Raw genomic sequence first — 17391 nt, forward strand, 5'->3', positions numbered from 1 at the left:
AGTGGGGAAAGTGTACATTCCCAAGGACTTAGGGCGAAATTACCAAACGGCTGATGATATTTATGCATGGTTCATGGCATATGAGATCGCACTGAGGATGAATGAGGTGACTGGGAAGCATTGGGGGGCAGGCCTATGGAAACACTTTGAGGCTTCTGGGAGGGATGTTTTACCCCCTTTAGAAAGGGCGTGAACCCTGATTTACGCCATTATGAATGAGGCTTTATGCCTCAGGTATGGGTTCACTGCTGAACAGTACAGGCAGAAATTCAGGAACTTCAAGAAACTGGAATCCAGTACTTGGGTTGAGTGTGTGAATGCATACACATGTGCACTGGATGGTTGGATGAAGGGCAGCAAGGTAATTGATTTTAAGAGCTTATGCAATTTAATTATTTGGGAGCACTTGAGTAGTTTGTGTGTTCCAGAGCTGCGCCAGCATCTTTTGGACTGTAAGCTGACTGATCCCAGTAAGCTTGCTGAAGAGGCGGACCACTGGACCAGTACCTGGGTCCAGAAGGGGATTGGAGGTACCACTGCCAAAAAAGTACAGGTTCCCTCACAGAAGGTAGGGGAGGACAAGGGTAATCACAAATGGTTCTCTAAAGGCCCCCAAAGTTTTTCCCAGGTGGAAGGGTCCCAGTTCCCCAAGGCTAAGAGGTCAGGGCCCCATAAGGGCAAGCGGGACAACCAAGGTCCTCCTACTTGTTACTTCTGTAAGGAAGTAGGTCACATTGCCCCTAAATGCCCCAAGAAGTCACCTGCACCCACTGGTGCTCCAACACCGGGTCTAGTGAGTGTAGCTTTGGGGGAGGAATTGAGTCCTTGGAACGGGGAGGAGCAGGCCATTATGACCTTGGTCTCATTAGGAGATCGAGAGATGGTCCAGGAAATCTCTCTGCCTGAGATTACTAAGAAGTACAGGCAGGGGGTGGCCATCAATGGAAGGAGGGTGGAAGCTCTAAGAGACACTGGAGCCAGTTTAACATCTGTTAGGTGTCAGTGGGTGTCTGAGGAGCAGGCGATTTCCAATGCACTTCACCCTGTAGTTGCAGCAGACAACTCAGTACCTTGAAGGTCGTTGTAAGTCCTTCCATGCCTCTAGACTATCTGCTGGGGAATGACCTGGAGAGTCCCCCCTGGAAGGAGGTGGAGCGCCAGGTGTATTTGGAGATGTTGGGTCTGCCTGAGTGGGCTTGTTGTGTGACCACTCGGTCTATGGCAGTCAGTAAAGGTGTTCAAGAGGACCTGGAGCCTGAAACAGTGGCCCAGGTGCCTGCCTTGTAGAGAAGAGGCAGGGGGCATGGAAAACCACCCCCACTGTTCCCACGGTCCAGGAGGAGGCACCCCATGAGGGGGATGCCCTGGAGCCCATCGGGGAGCAAGTAGTTGAACTGCGGGACCTACCTGAGCTGACCGAATGGCAGCAGGAAGGAGGGCCCTCCAGAGAGGAATTCTGTGAGGAGCAGAGGAAGTGGCGTTCTCTGGTAGGTTTGCGGCAACAGGCAGGAAACCAGGCAGCTGGCGATCAGTCTGGGTCGCATTTGATTTACTGGGAGAACGATCTCCTATATAGTGAGCCTAAGGTTGCTGAGCCTGGATTAGCCTGTGTGCTGATGGTACCCCAGCGCTTCAGAGCCTACCTACTGGTACTCATGATGTAACTTTAGCAGGACATTTGGGACAGGACAAGATCTTTGAGAGGCTTGTCATCCACTTCTACTGACCTCAAATGCACAAGTTCTGATACTCATTGCAGGATCTGTCAGACTTGCCAGGCAAGTGGTAAGAGTGGAAGGAAGTGCAAGGCTCCTCTCCAACCTTTCCCGTGGTCAATTACCCTTTGAAAGGGTGGGCATTAAGCATGGGCGGAAAGTCCGTTCCGCTCGCGGATTTTGCGGCTTTTCAGTAAATTCGCAATCCGCGAATGCTCGCGAATTTACCGAAAATCCGCAAATTCGCACGCAGCAGATTTTTTTTTTTTTTGGTGATACAATTTTGCAGCGTGCGGCGTTCACTTACCGTCATTGAGCGTTTGCCAAGTTGTTTTTCTGGATATTTTGCGAGTGCTGCGCAATTTTGGATCTTGCTGCGGGATCCCGCGGGAGTTTGGCGACCGCGATTACGTAATCGCTGCTTGCCACCTTGCACAGCACGCATCGCGAGAGTTCTTAATTGCGAACACGTAGATGCGGCGAGCAGCAACAATCTCGCATGCGCGAAATTACAAAATTTGAAATTCTGCACAAGAAATCCACGAGCAAGCAGCATAAACCTTCTGAAAATGATGATTTTTATCAGAATAACTCCTCAGGTTGACATTTGCCTGCACTTTTTTTTGCAAGGAGTCCATTTTTTGGGGGGGGGGGGAGTGGGAGGAAGGAAGTGCCCCACAGTCTCCAACGTCCTGTCCCTGTCAGGCAGGCTCCTCCCAGTGCTTTCTTCATGTGCTGGTCACTTTCATTCGGATTCTTGACCTGGAAGGATACTTTTTGTGGATGCTGCTGGATATTTGGATTTGAGGCCTTTTTGACTTTCGTTGGCTCACTTTTGGATTAGAAATTTCACAAGTAAGTTTGTTTGGGGCATTACAGTTGCTGCAACTACAATTTTGGAATTTTCGTTTTTTGGGCTGTTGTTGTGGCCTTTTGACCAGGGGTAGTGAGTGGTGCATGGGCCTAGTCTTTCTGTGGGGTGTCTGGAATTTAAACATCATGGAGGGTATGGATGGCATGGGATTGTGCTGATTTTTCTGTGTTTTTCGATTTTTTGGGCTGTTGTTGTGGCCTTTTGACCAGGGGTAGTGAGTGGTGCATGGACCTAGTCTTTCTGTGGGGTGTCTTGAATTTAAACATCATGGAGGGCATGGATGGCATGGGATTGTGCTGATTTTTCTGTGTTTTTCGTTTTTTTGGGCTTTTGTTGTGGCCTTTTGACCAGGGGTAGTGAGTGGTGCATGGGCCTAGTCTTTCTGTGGGGTGTCTTGAATTTAAACATCATGGAGGGCATGGATGGCATGGGATTGTGCTGATTTTTCTGTGTTTTTCGATTTTTTGGGCTGTTGTTGTGGCCTTTTGACCAGGGGTAGTGAGTGGTGCATGGGCCTAGTCTTTCTGTGGGGTGTCTTGAATTTAAACATCATGGAGGGCATGGATGGCATGGGATTGTGCTGATTTTTCTGTGTTTTTCGATTTTTTGGGGTGTTCATGGGGACAGGCCATGTGGGTGGGGGCCATTTTGAGTGCTGGTACAGGCAGGCCATGTGCTTGGAGGCTGGGGGCCATTTTGAATGCAGGCAGTGTTCTTAGGTCTGCAACCATTTTGCCTAGGTTTCAACCATTATACCCAGGGGTAGTGAGTGGTGCATGGGCCTAGTCTTTCTGTGGGGTGTCTTGAATTTAAACATCATGGAGGGCATGGGTGGTATGGGATTGTGCTGATTTTTCTGTGTTTTTCATTTTTTTGGGCTGTTGTTGTGGCCTTTTGACCAGGGGTAGTGAGTGGTGCATGGGCCTAGTCTTTCTGTGGGGTGTCTTGAATTTAAACATCATGGAGGGCATGGATGGCATGGGATTGTGCTGATTTGTATGTGGTTTTCGAGTTTTTGGGGTGTATAACTGAAATGATGTTCCTCTGTCTTCCATTGCTTTTAGGTGCACAAGACTCAAGAGAACCACCAGTGCCAGGAAGAAGTCCTGCAGCGGTGTGTGTGTGCAGCATAACGTCACGCGACGTCACGTCTGGCCACAGACAACTCTGCAACTCGTGCAACTGCGGCCTGCTGTTCTGACCTCAGAAGAAGATGGCCCCAAAAAAAGTTACCCGTAGCTCCTCTAGCAAGAAAGTTGCCAGTAAGGAGCAGAAGAAGCAAGTTACCAAGGAGACTGGTGTGCTGCCCGCGACATTTTTTGGGAGTAAAAAAAAAAGTACGCCTGCAGCAGCAGCGGGATCTGCTGGGGACCAAGCTGGGAGCAGCACCCCGCTCCATTGGGCTCAGTGCCACCACCACCACCACGCCAACTTAAGTCCAATCCCTTGAGTGCTGCAGAGGCACTTAGTCTAGTTGTTCAAATCACCATCGACCAGTGATGTTGGCTCATCGCAAGAAAGTAGCAGCAATGTCCCTCAATCAACACAGGTTGTTGTAACTCATCTGACGAGTGTTGAACAACCACAGCCGCAACAACAACCACATGTGCAAGTACAAGCCCAAGTACAAGTGGAAGGAGAGGCAGCGCAAGGAGATGCGCAAGCAGAGGTGCATGGAGGGTCAAAAGTGCCCACAATAGTTGTTCCTCCCGAAGTAGGGGCACATCAGGAAATCGACAATCAAGCCGAGGTATCATTTGAGGAAGCCACTCCTCCTGATGATCATTCATTGTCTTCCACATCCCTAGCAAGGAAGAGATCAAGGGTGGTGTCTACATCTTCTTCAAGCACACCTCCTTCTGATGATACGGATCAAAATTGGGAACCAGCACCACTGCCGTCTGAGAGTGAGGCACACCATGATCTGAGAAAGGTAGTTATGCGTAAAAGGAAGCTCGTCCAAAGTCTCATAGTTATGGAGTGTGATGAGGCTCAATAAGAAGTGGCGGATACTGCTGCTGATGAAGACTCTCACGACGACGACCCAGTCATCATAAAGGTCACTGCAGCGCCAGCGGGCAAGCAGCAAACAGACATTTTGACCCTAGCCCGAGAAGCTGCTGAGCGTGATGATGTTGTCGACGAGGAGGCAATGGAAATACCACAATCATTGGAGTTAACTAGTACACCAACACCTACCGCTTCCATATTTCTTCTTCGCCAGAAGGGACCTCCATCCACCTCGACCTCAATTAGTGGTGGCGAAAGTGCACAACGTAGTAAAGTTCGGCAATCCACATCCTCCACTGCATCTGGCATTAGAAGCATGACCGCCGCCTCCTCCGGCCCCCACAGACATTTCAAGTCTGCAGTTTGGGACTTCTTTAGTGTTTGCCCAAAAAAGGAAAACTTCGCCATTTGTAGCATTTGTAAGCTTGCAGTTAGTCATGGTAAGTTTGGTACCAACTATGGTACCGGAGGCCAGAGAGGCCATCTTAAGAGACAGCACGCTGTCCAATGGTTTGCGCACCTAAAGGAGATCAAGGAAGCCCGAATTGCAAGTCAAGAAAACGTTGATGTTTCATCTGATGATGACGAGGAGGAAGAAGACGTGTCAAACACTCCACTTACACCCAGTACCCCTGTCAGCAGCACACCCCATGTGAGCCACACTAAGAGTGTGGGAGAGAGTGAGACACCAATGCGAAAAAGTTCATCAGCGAGCGTAACTGGGTCGAAGAAGTCATCATCATCATCATCCCGTAAATGCATGGTCCAGGGCAACATTAGAACCATGTTGTTTTCAGACGCGCCATATGATCGCAACCACCCACTGACGCGTCTGTATAACACTAAGCTGGCTAAAATGCTAGCTCTGGACCTTTTCCCTTTTCTTTTGTAGAAGGGGTTGGTTTTCTAGAATTAGTGGCAGCGCTCTGCCCTAAATGGAAGGTTCCTAGGCGGTTCTATGTTGCCAGAGTTGCGGTTCCAACACTACATGAAGATGTGCTGGAGGTGATTGGGGCAGCTTTGCAGAAGAGTGCTGTTCACACTATACATCTGACAACAGACATGTGGACCAGTGGCGCAGGTGCTGATTACATGTGCATCACTGCACACTGGGTCTCTTTTTCAGGAGTTAAAGCAAAGCTAAACGCAGGTGTTGACCCGGACCAAGTTTTTAAAGCTGCTCGGAAACATGCAACACTAGCCATGTTTGGCTTGGAGAAACGTCATACAGCAGAAAACATTTTGAATGAGTTTAACACAAAGGTCTTTCACTGGCTGTCCCCAAAAAAACGCCAGATTGGTTATGTTTCCACTGATAATGGCGCCAATGTAGTTAAGGCCATGGATCTGGGTCACTATTTCAGAGTGCCGTGTTTGGCGCACTGTATAAACCTGGTTGTTAAAAAATTCTTGAGTGAAGACAGTCCAGCGTGCGAGTTAGTGGCCACCTGCCGAAGAATGTGCAACCATTTCAGCCATTCTTTTAAGGCCCGGAAGAATCTGAGGAGCCTGCTACATGAACGTCGAATGCCAGTGAAAGCACTCATCCAGGAGGTGCCAACACGTTGAAACTCAACCTTCTACATGCTTGAGCGTCTGTATGAGCAGTATACGGTACTCGATCACTATTTCTTAACACTGGGTACAGCTCAGAAGGACCTGAGGCTAGATGCGGCGCAATGGAAGCTAGTTAAAAGCCTGACAGACATGCTTCGTCCTTTTGAGGTCTTCACGCGTGCAGTCAGCAGGGAGGACTGTAATTTGGGAAAAGCTATCCCATTGTTGCGCATGCTGGAGCACCAACTGAAGGCGGTGTCTTCTATGTTTCAATAAGATGAAGAAAAGAAAGACGCTTTTGTTTTGGTGGAGAAATTATTAGAGCGCCTACTTGGCGATGAACGTCTTAAAATGATTCACTCAGAACAGCATTACATTTGTGCTACTATTCTGGATCCACGCTACAAAAAGGCGCTGGCAGGCCGAGCATTCTTTGCTTTTGATGATGAAGATGTTACAAAGTACAAACGTTGGCTAGCCTTGTCAGCCATGAGGTTTGAAAGAGAACGGCAGCAAATTGAAGGAAAAGGCAGTACATCAGCATCAGCAGGCCATCCCCAGTCAAATGAATCCACTTCTGCACCTGTGGCTGTGGCACAAGTGACCTCTCAGCCGTTAAAGACACCGGCAACCGGATCATCTGCACCAGACACAAAAGTAACATTGGGTGAAAAAGAGAATTGGCTAACTTTCCTTGGGTTTGGTTCTCAAAAGGTCCCCGCAAAAAGTAAGCAAAGTGGAGGAACCTTGGAGAACCTTGAGTCGATGGTGCAGGACTATCTGAATGACTCAACAGAGGTCTATGTTAATGCTGACCCATTGGCGTATTGGCATGGGAAAAAAGAATTGTGGGCACAGCTCTCCAACCTGGCTATAAACTACTTGTCTTGCCCACTCGCAAGCGTGTCTTCTGAATGTGTTTTCAGTGCTGCTGGTGGCATTGTAACTTCCAAACGGAGCCGCCTCTCGCCCAAAAATGTGGAGAGGTTAACAATGATCAAGATGAATCAGCACTTCATACCACCAGATTACAAAGTAAGAGAACACACGCCGGATGAAGACGAGGAGGACAGCAACGTAGATGAGGGAATTTCTTCTCTGTTAGGTGACACTGACCTACTCCTGCCTGAATTCGCAGAGTATGAGGACGAACTCTTATTCTTATTCCCTGACACCGAGCCCTGAAAATGGACCAATGAATCAATAACTTTCTTTTTCGTCCTTTTTCACTTTTATCCCTGTGTGTCTGTCTTTCTTTGTTTTGCACAGTTAATATAATTAAAACTTTAATCACCTAATCACAAAAACAAGCCCATCAGCAGAACTGTCTTCACTTGTTTGCTTATTGATTTGAAGGTGCCGCAGTCTGCATTCCTCAGGTTCTCAAGTTCACAAGAACATGTTCCTCTATCCTCCTCCTCCAGACTCCTATTTCCCTCAAAGCAGAGGGCTGGATTACGCCCAATGAAGAAAGGCTCTGCACTTGTGGGGGTGATCTACTTCTTTGCGGGTGAGTTGGCGGGTCTTGGGGCCATTGCTGGGAAGCTCTAATACCGGATAAAAGTGGGTTGGACCAAATCGGAGGCGAAAATTTGTTTGCGTTTTTGCTGACTTGCTTGCCTTTGAGGTGCTCTTTGGGGGGGTTCCGGTGTTTGTGGGTGAATTTTGGGGTCTGGGAGCACTGCTGGGACAGTCTAATTTAGATTGCATTTGCTTTTCAGGAAATCCGTGGTGGAAAACGGGAGTTATGACCTAGCTGCACAGCTCGTTTGGACCAAAGGCCGATAAATATTGTAAGTATGAGATTTTCCTTTTTGGCTGTTTGGGGGTGTTGTGCTTTTTTGCGGGTGGGTTGGCGGGTCTTGGGGCATTGCTGGAAAGGTCTAGTACCGGAAAGAAGTGGTTTGGACAAAATACATGCTGACATTATTTTTGCTATTTCTGACATTTTGCTCAATGTAGAGTTTTTGGGGGCCTGTTTGGGGGGCTTCCTGGTGTTTGTGGGTGGGTTTTGGGGTCTGGGAGCACTGCTGTGTATGGATAGTTTTGATTGCAAGAGGTTTGAAGCAAATCAATGGTGGCAGAGGGGAGTTAGGGCCTAGCTGCAGAGCGCGCGGGGAGTGATTTTGGAAATTGGCATGAAAATGACTAAGTCCCCATTTTTGTACTTTTGCTTTTTGGCTGATTGAGGGTCTTCTACTAGTTTTTGCCTGGGTTGACGGCTCTGGGGCCATTGCTGGGTAGCTCTAATACCGGATAAAAGTGGTTTGGACCAAATCGGAGGCGAATTGTTTTTGCGTTTTTGCTGACTTGCTTGCCTTTGAGGTGCTCTTTGGGGGGGTTCGGGGTGTTTGTGGGTGAGTTTTGGGGTCTGGGAGCACTGCTGGGACAGTCTAATTTTGATTGCATTTGCTTTTCAGGAAATCCGTAGTGGAAAACGGGAGTTATGACCTAGCTGCACAGCGCGTTTGGACCGAAGGCCGATAAATATTGTAAGTATGAGATTTTCCTTTTTGGCTGTTTGGGAGTGTTGTGCTTTTTTGCGGGTGGGTTGGCGGGTCTTGGGTCATTGCTGGGAAGGTCTAATACCGGATAGAAGTGGGTTGGATAAAATCCATCCTGAATTTCTTTTTGCTATTTCTGACATTTTGCTCAATGTAGCGTTTTCGGGGGCCTGTTTGGGGGGCTTCCTGGTGTTTGTGGGTGGGTTTCGGGGTCTGGGAGCACTGCTGGGTATGGATAGTTTTGATTGCAAGAGGTTTGAAGCAAATCCATGGTGGCAGAGGGGAGTTAGGGCCTAGCTGCAGAGCGCGCGCGGAGGGATTTTGTAAATTGCCATGAAAATGACTAAGTCCCCATTTTTGTACTTTTGGTTTTTGGCTGTTTGGGGGTCTTCTACTAGTTTTCGCCTGGGTTGACGGCTCTGGGGCCATTGCTGGGAAGCTCTAATACCGGATAAAAGTGGTTTGGACCAAATCGGAGGCGACATTTTTTTGGCGTTTTTGTTGACTTGCTTGCCTTTGAGGTGCTCTTTGGGGGGGTTCCGGGTGTTTGTGGGTGAGTTTTGGGGTCTGGGAGCACTGCTGGGACAGTCTAATGTTGATTGCATTTGCTTTTCAGGAAATCCGTGGTGGAAAACGGAAGTTATGACCGAGCTGCACAGCGCGTTTGGACCGAAGGCCGATAAATATTGTAAGTATGAGATTTTCCTTTTTGCCTGTTTGGGGGTGTTGTGCTTTTTTGCGGGTGGGTTGGCGGGTCTTGGGGCATTGCTGGGAAGGTCTTATACCGGATAGAAGTGGTTTGGACAAAATCCATGCGGAAAAGCCTTTTGGCACTTTTTGTAACTTAGGGTTCGTTAGGGTTAGCCCTAGCAGCAGGATTGCATGTGTTTCATGGTGTTCTAGATTTTTTCAACTGAGTTCTGGGGTCTTCTTAGAGCCCTCGTGAGAATGTGTCATTTTGGTTGCAAGTGATTTGAAGAAAATCCATGGTGGGAAAGGGGGGATTTGGCATAGTTAAAGAAAGCGTTTTCCACTATTCTTAACTTAGGGCTCGTTAGGGTTAGCAGTATTTGTATTGCATGTGTTTGGATGGGGGGCTGTTTGTGGGGGGGTTTGCGAGTCTTGGAGCGATGCTGGGTATGGATACTTTTGCTTACTTGCAAGTGGTTTGAATACAATCCACGGTGGGTAAGGGGGTATTTGGGCCTACTTTTACTTTCAAAGTACGTTTTGTCACCAGTTTTCTACTAGGCCTCGTTTATTGAGATCTGATTGGGGGTCTTCTACATTTTCGCGACTGGCTTTAGTAAGGGTCTGTGTGGGAGCACTGCTGGGAAGGTCTAATTTTGTTCTAAACACAGTTTACAGTACACCTAGCTTGAGGGGAAAGATCCGCTAAATTAATTTGCCCATACTTATTTATCCTTCAAAAGGAGACTCAGACAGAGTACGCACTTTCAAAAATATTGTACTGTCTATTAGGAAACTCAAAGTGTGACTTTTTGCACTACACAGCGTACATACCTTATATTTATTTGTCAGTGGTGTTCTAATATCACTTCCTGTTTTTCCATCAATAATTACAGGCCGGGTTTCAGTCTGTGCAATGGGAAAAAAAGGATGAAGTAAGGCTTCACATTAGCGAGCCGCAATTCACCATCCGCCAGGCAGGCAGTGGACAGGGTGTCTTCTGGTCACCAACATTGATGGACAGAGCGTCAGCTGGAATGGAGGAGTGCCGCTAATAAGAGGAATGGTTTGATGCGTGCAACTTACTTACCAAATTCAACAGGACAACTACAACAACATACAGATACAGTATCCATTCTTTTGTAATGTTTTTTTAAGTAATGTTATTGCTGTGAACTTCTATGAGTGTGACTCTGCATTTCTTGGATATCTCTCTGCTTCTAAATTGATCCCTACAGCCATTCTATAGGTTTTACTTCGGCTATTTTTTAAACCTAATTTAATGTAAGAAGTGTTTCTCTGAGTGCAGAGATAGGCAAGTGAAAACGCTGCAGCCCTGTACTGTCGCATTCTGTCATTCACGGTTGTCGAAAGTACTACTTACTTTTCAGTAACAATGCATGCAGTAGTGCATGCACTTCCTTTATGTCACTTAAAAGATTTATGGTTAGCTTTGTACCCAAAGATTTCTTTATCTTAAATTATTGTTTGTCCATGCTGTGCTTTTTTTTTCTTCTCTCAACAAAACCTACCCAAAAAGAAACCCCCATTCCCATCCATTTTCCAAACCCTAACCCTCTTCCCCCGGGCTGTGTGGTTTTGATTGATGTGTGACTAAATGACATCAATAATTCCACACACTTGCTGGGGAGGATAAGGTCATAGCAACAGGCTGGTGAAGGAATCCGAGGATATATTCTAGACTTACTAAGCTTCAGTACTATTTCTTGTAGTGGTAGCCAATGTCAAAGAAATTCAACGCAAGTACTAGTTATACTTTCAATACTTTACCATTTGTTAGGCTACATTGTGGCACTGTTCTAGTGTACTGTCACCTGCTATATTCTCTATCGTACCGTTGTAATGCTCCAGTAAGGACAAACCAGGTTTCATTTTCTTTTTTTCCATAGGCATGCAACTGCCACTGTGTCACACCACTAGTACCACCGCAATGAGGACATTTCATCCGCCCAGGATTGCCAACCTTAATCGCCATTTCCCGGCGAGCCAGCCCTGGGCCTAGCCCTACTTGTAAACACAAATTACAGGTAAGATAAGCGTTTGGTGGGAGGTAGTATAATGGAGTATTAGGAGAGACGAGAGATTGACGGTAGTACTACTAAAGTCCTAGGACTCTTGAATTCACTTACTCTGTGAGAGGCACTTAGTGTTGAAAACATTTAGCCATTTACACTTAAAGGAAGAAAATGACACAGACTTAAGTTTCAGGAAAACAAACTTACTGTTAAACCCCCACCCACCAGACTCAAAAGCAGTAAAAAACAGGTATGCTCAGATAAAGTTTCAAAAAGTATATTTGTGTAGCCCTAACAAAATAATCTCCCGCAAGACCCTCCCTAACCCCAACGATTGTCCTTCAAAAGTCCCAAAAACAACCCAACTCCCAATTCCCACCCCCCAAAAGTCTCTAAACAAGCACTGGCGTTGCCAATAGGTCTCGCAGTAGGAAAGTTGGAGCTATTGGTTTTTTAAATGACAAAGCCCTTTATGTTTTTAAAATGAAAACAAAAATAAAAGGCATTGTTATTTGCAATTGTAATAGCTCCAACTTTCCTACTGCGAGACCTATTGGCAACGCCAGTGCTTGTTTAAACCAAATCAGTTGTCCCTTGAAAATGTTAATTGTCAGGCATTAATGTAGAAATTGTGTTAAGCACTGAATACACTGCCGGACTTTTGTGAGCTAACCACAACAAAGTCCCAGGGCTACCCGGTATGTACCATATTTCTGCTTTAAAAATGGAACTGGCCCCTATTGCTTCCCGGGTTGCACCTTGGTACCACTGGAACACCTAATGGTTATAAGGGTTCCCGAGGCCACACCCCAGTGTTTTTTTCTGCCCATGATGCCACCTCAGATTAGACCAAATTAACCTTGGTCCTGGCCCAGTGGGAAAGTCCAAACGAACTGCCAAGCCAGGTCCTCTCTGCAGCAGGACACATGCAACCCATGGCCGGTTTCAGCCGATTCGGGTCTCTTAAGTCGGATGGCAACTTCGTTTCAGTGGCACGGGTAGCCTGGGGCCTATGTCTGGGTATACCTGTTGTACTTAGAACGTTACGATAAGGAATACAAAACATTGCTGCCCAGTTGCATTGCTTGTAGACTTCCCCGGTTCATGGTGCCACCACAAGTCATTGTGTTGTACCATGCCACTCTGTGAAGACCGCGCTGCCATCGGTAGCTGTACTTGACTTTGAGGGTGTTATGATGTGAATGTGAGAGAGTGTGAGTGTGAGTGAGTTTGAAAAGGGTGATTGATTGTGATATGATGTGTGATGCTGATAGGGTGTGTGAGTGTGTTAGTGTGTGTGATTTTTGAGAATGTTATTGAGGGTGTGTAAGGGTCTTTGAGTGTAATTGTGTGTGAGGGTGAGTGTGTGTGAGGTGGTGTGAGAGGGAGGGTGTGTGTATTCCGATGGTGTGTGGTGTTGTGAGGATGAAGGTGTGTGCGTGTGCCTTTGTATGATGTAGAGGGTGTTATGGTGACTATGTTTTGGTGGGAAAGTTTCCGATTTTCCAAGCTTTGTATGGAAGAGATTTGCATGCACTTTAAGAATATCATATGTATCTGTGTTTTCTGTATGTATATGAATCCGTCTGTAGGAGTAATTGCACTAATTACCGTTAAGGCAGCACTCACTAATAAGTATTTATTACAATACAATTATACCCTTTATAGCACGTATAATAACTAAAGATTGAGGAAAAGAATAGTAAGATGTAAGAAATGTATGTTTTGCAGTTTGCCTGCAGGTCTTTGATATCAGTTCACGACTAACTAAGCTATATTACAAGGATTGTAACCTGTGGGCTGCAGGTAACACTAGGATGTTTGTGAAAAAACAGTACCCCACTTAACTATCTACATAACACAAAAACCTGTCACTGCGTGTTACACACTTTACTTTGCAGCAATTAACCTAAACCCTCTATGCTATTTTATGATGAGTCAACCAGCGACTAGACTGCTCATTCATTTCTCCAGCAAGTTCATTAACCACCATATATATCCTACCACAGTTACAGCCTAATATTTGCCTGGATCCACAATGATCGCTCTAAGAGGTGTCTTAACCGAAAAATACAAAAAAAAGTTGACATGGCAGCAGGGGACAAGCTTTCAAAGTGATACAACTTTGACAACAGCAGTGCAAGATATGCCCCCAACTGGGCACGGGCACAACACACCTATTACAGGTAGTGACACCCGTTTCCCTCATGCTGCGTGTGTGTGAGAAAGGGGTTGTATGTCTAACAACACAAGCATACGCATGGCAAAGAGCAGTCCATGCCAGCCTATCCTTCAGTCACACACACAAAAAGCTGCAGTAAAGGTAGGAGTGGTGCAGGTCCCATGTGAGGGTGGGAGTAACCTGGTATGCAGCATGATGCGGCCCCATGTGGGTCTGTGATGTAATTCCACAAAGTCCTGTTGGCTTTAATTGTCATTTCAGATTCATGGGGCCTGGCCATTCAGGGACAAGAGCATCCCACTCAAAATATCATGGGGAAATTGGACATGATTTGCATTCAGCCAAAAATCGCAGAAACTCCTTGGGTAAAAGAGCCACAGGTGTGCCATGGCAGGGCTCATTATCACCACTTTAATCTGGAGTGGGGGGGGATATTTTTCAGGGCGCGTAACATATCCAGTCATCCTAGAGGCGAGCAGGGTCACTCCATGTCACAAGGACACATTTTTCAGATCTGGGCCTGTAGTCGGGTTTAGCTATATTAAAGAAAGTTCTGGCAGCAATGGCGTCCGGCCGCAGGTTTGCTAGCAGACCCGTTCATTCGAATAAGGGACGCCCAGGCGCCTTGAAGCCACCAAGTCTCTATGAGCTTTGCAAGTCAAACAAAAAACACATTACAACGCAGCAGGTACGAGGTGAGAAAGACAGAGCAGAGCGCAGAAAGACAGAGCAGAGCGCGGGAAGACAGAGCGAAGCAAATCACTCGAAGGGGGAGTGCGACGAGATGAAAGAGGGAATGAATGCGCGAGAGCAGAGTGAAAGCAGGGAGTAGGAGGAGACTCTTGAGGGTGATAAAAAGCGGCGCAGATCAAATAGGAGCCATGTCCCCTTTCCCTCTCGTTCTGTGTAAAAGGATGAACAAAATCACAGAAGGTAAATGGCGGAGGGAAAGAAAAGATGGGTGTGGGAGTTATAACTGCAGAGGAGGCAGAGAGTGGGGGTGGAAATAGTGAAGACAGGCGAGAGGTGAGTGGGAGAAAGTGAGATTGTGAGGCAAATAGCAGCATAAGAGAAACACTGGTGTGTGGGAGGAGCGAGGTGAGAGTCATGAGCAAGAGACAACCCGGTGTTGACAGAAGCAGGAGAGGCAGTGGGAGATAGGAGGAAGAGACAGCAGGAGAAAGGAGGAAGAGACAGCGGGAGCGAGGAGGAAGAGACAGCGGAAGAGAGGAGGAAGGGACGGCGGGAGAATAAATCTGCATACTGCCTGCTTGTAATTTACTGGCTGCCCAGCTGCGGGTGAGAGAGCACTGCGTTTCGTAGTCTGCTTTCCATGTGAGCCTACGAGGCAGTATAATGCACTGCTCTCTGCACGTGCGCCGGGGCCTGCGGTGCTCCCACACAGACTGCCTCAGGAGGAGAGAGGGGGAAGTATGGGGCGAGAGAGGACAGTGCCAGAGGAGAGAGAGGCGACAGGAGGAAGAGAGCGAACAGCAGAAGGGGTGGGAGGTGGGCTCGAGTGGGAAGAGAGAGTGACGTGGAAGACTAGCAGCAGGGAACAAGTAGATTGGAGGAGAAAGATAGATGGGCGAGTTAGGTTGAGAGCGAAAGCTAGAGAAGGAGAGAGCTAGAATTACCTTTGGTGCAGGAAAACAGGGTTCAATCCTCGGGGTGGGCTGCATCATTCCAGTGCCATTTCATTATGAATAAACTAAACGTAAATAAATAAACAGCGTTGGGTAAGGGCAAGAAGCTGCCAAATGTGGGCCGGGAAACTGAAAGTACGGACGGCCAGCAGCCAGCCATGAATAATTAGGGGAGGAGAAGCCGCACAGCACACGCTGGGAGAAGCCCTTTGATGTGCTGTGCGGCCGTGAAAAAATGCAATTAGGAGGGAGGGAGGGAGGCTGATGCGCGTGCTTGTTTGGTCACGTGATTCACGTGAACTCAAAGAAAACCGCACAAACGAAACCCTTGCTGCACTTTTTGGCACAACTGATGAATACTTGCTTTTTATTTTTTAAAAACGCACCACTTTTTCTCCTAACAGACAGAAGCTTGACTTCTAAGAACACGAGCAAGATCAAGTTCAAACCAGGTGAGAGCTCGGCTCGACCACAATAAAATGTGTTCAATTAATCGTCAGCACTAAGCACTTTTCCATTTTCAGTTAAACTTTTTTTTCATGACAAACTTGATTTTAATAAATGTGTTTACTTTTAATAAAGCTTTTAAACTTAAATAGACTCTGTGGTTTTTGGTCCTCCAGACTAGAGTGGCTGAGCTAAAGGTTTTGCAATTTTTGCAAGCATGAGTCCGTGCCTCTGACACTTCTTGACTCTGACTCCGTACTCTTGTCCTGCGTTGGATAATCATCATTGGGGATCAATCATCGGTGACTTTGGGAGCTAAATGACTCTGCCACACTATCTAGTCAGTAAGGAGATTGGGGGTTCAACTACAAAGTCTGTTATCACTGAGGTATGTGGAAAGTCTAACAGCGCCTATTATAATTGATAAGCTAAGCAATGCATCAATCAATCAATCAATCAATCAAAGAATTTATATAGCGCACTACTCACCAGGAGGATCTCAAGGCGCTAGGGGAGGGGGGGTCCGCTACTGCTCGAACAGTCAGGTCTTGAGCTGCTTCCTGAAGGCGAGGTGGTCCTGGGTCAGGTGGAGTTGGGTCGGGAGGGAGTTCCAAGTCTTGGCGGCCAGGTAGGAGAAGGACCTTCCCCCTCTGGTGGCTCTTCGGAAGCGGGGACTGCGGCGAGGGCGTGGATAGGTCGATCGAAGCTGGCGTGTGGGAGCGTAGAAGTTGAGGCGGCTGTTGAGGTATCCTGGGCCTTGGTTGTGTAGGGCTTTGTGTGCGTGGGTGAGGAGACGGAAGGTGATTCTCTTGTTGACCGGGAGCCAGTGCAGGTCTCTCAGGTGTCCGGAGATGTGGCTGCAACGGGGGATGTCCAGGATGAGTCGTGCTGAGGCATTCTGGATCCGCTGGAGTCTCTTCTGGAGTTTGGCGGTGGTACCGGCGTAGAGGGAGTTGCCGTAGTCCAGACAGCTGGTGACGAGGGCCTGGGTGACCGTCTTCCTGGTCTCGGTGGGGATCCACCGGAAGATCTTACGTAGCATGCGCAGGATGTTGAAGCACGACGAGGAGACGGCGTTGATTTGTCTGGTCATGGAGAGGGAGGAGTCCAGGATGAAGCCCAGGTTGCGTGCGTGGTCTGTTGGTTTGGGTGCGCTGCCCAGGGCGGGGGGACACCAGGAGTCTTCCCAGGCGGAGGGTGAAGATCCCAGGATGAGGACTTCCGTCTTGTCCGAGTTCAGTTTCAGGCGGCTGTTCATCATCCACTTGGCTACGTCTGTCATCCCTTCGTGTAGGTTGGCTCTGGTGGTGGCGGGGTCGTTGGTGAGGGAGAGGATCAGCTGGGTGTCGTCGGCGTAGGAGATGATGTTGAGGTTGTGTTGGCGTGCGATGGCTGCGAGGGGGCTCATGTAGACGTTGAAGAGGGTTGGGCTGAGCAAGGAGCCTTGAGGAACGCTGCAGTTGACTTCGGTGGCTTCTGATCTGAACGGGGGAGGCGGACTCTCTGTGTCCTTCCGGCGAGGAAGGAGATGGTCCACTCCAGTGCCTTCTCCTGGATTCCGACGCTGCTGAGGCGCTGCACTAGGGTACGGTGGCAGACAGTGTCGAAAGCCGCGGAGAGGTCTAGGAGGATGAGGGCCGCTGTTTCTCCATTGTCGAGCAGGGCTCGGATGTCATCGGTGGCTGCGATCAGGGCAGCCTCGGTGCTGTGGTTGGCCCGGAAGCCAGACT

At 47.9% G+C, this 17391-nt stretch overlaps 1 protein-coding gene across 2 annotated transcripts in view; it reads right to left on the reverse strand.

Annotated features, from left to right (window-relative positions):
- LOC147727331 (uncharacterized) overlaps nucleotides 1–17391 on the reverse strand; it is a 1245320-nt gene that overhangs the window by 68464 nt on the left and 1159465 nt on the right. The window lies entirely within an intron of this gene.

This window comes from Lissotriton vulgaris, chromosome 3_1 (genome assembly GCF_964263255.1).
Source record: "Lissotriton vulgaris chromosome 3_1, aLisVul1.2, whole genome shotgun sequence".
Classification (NCBI taxonomy): domain Eukaryota; kingdom Metazoa; phylum Chordata; class Amphibia; order Caudata; family Salamandridae; genus Lissotriton; species Lissotriton vulgaris.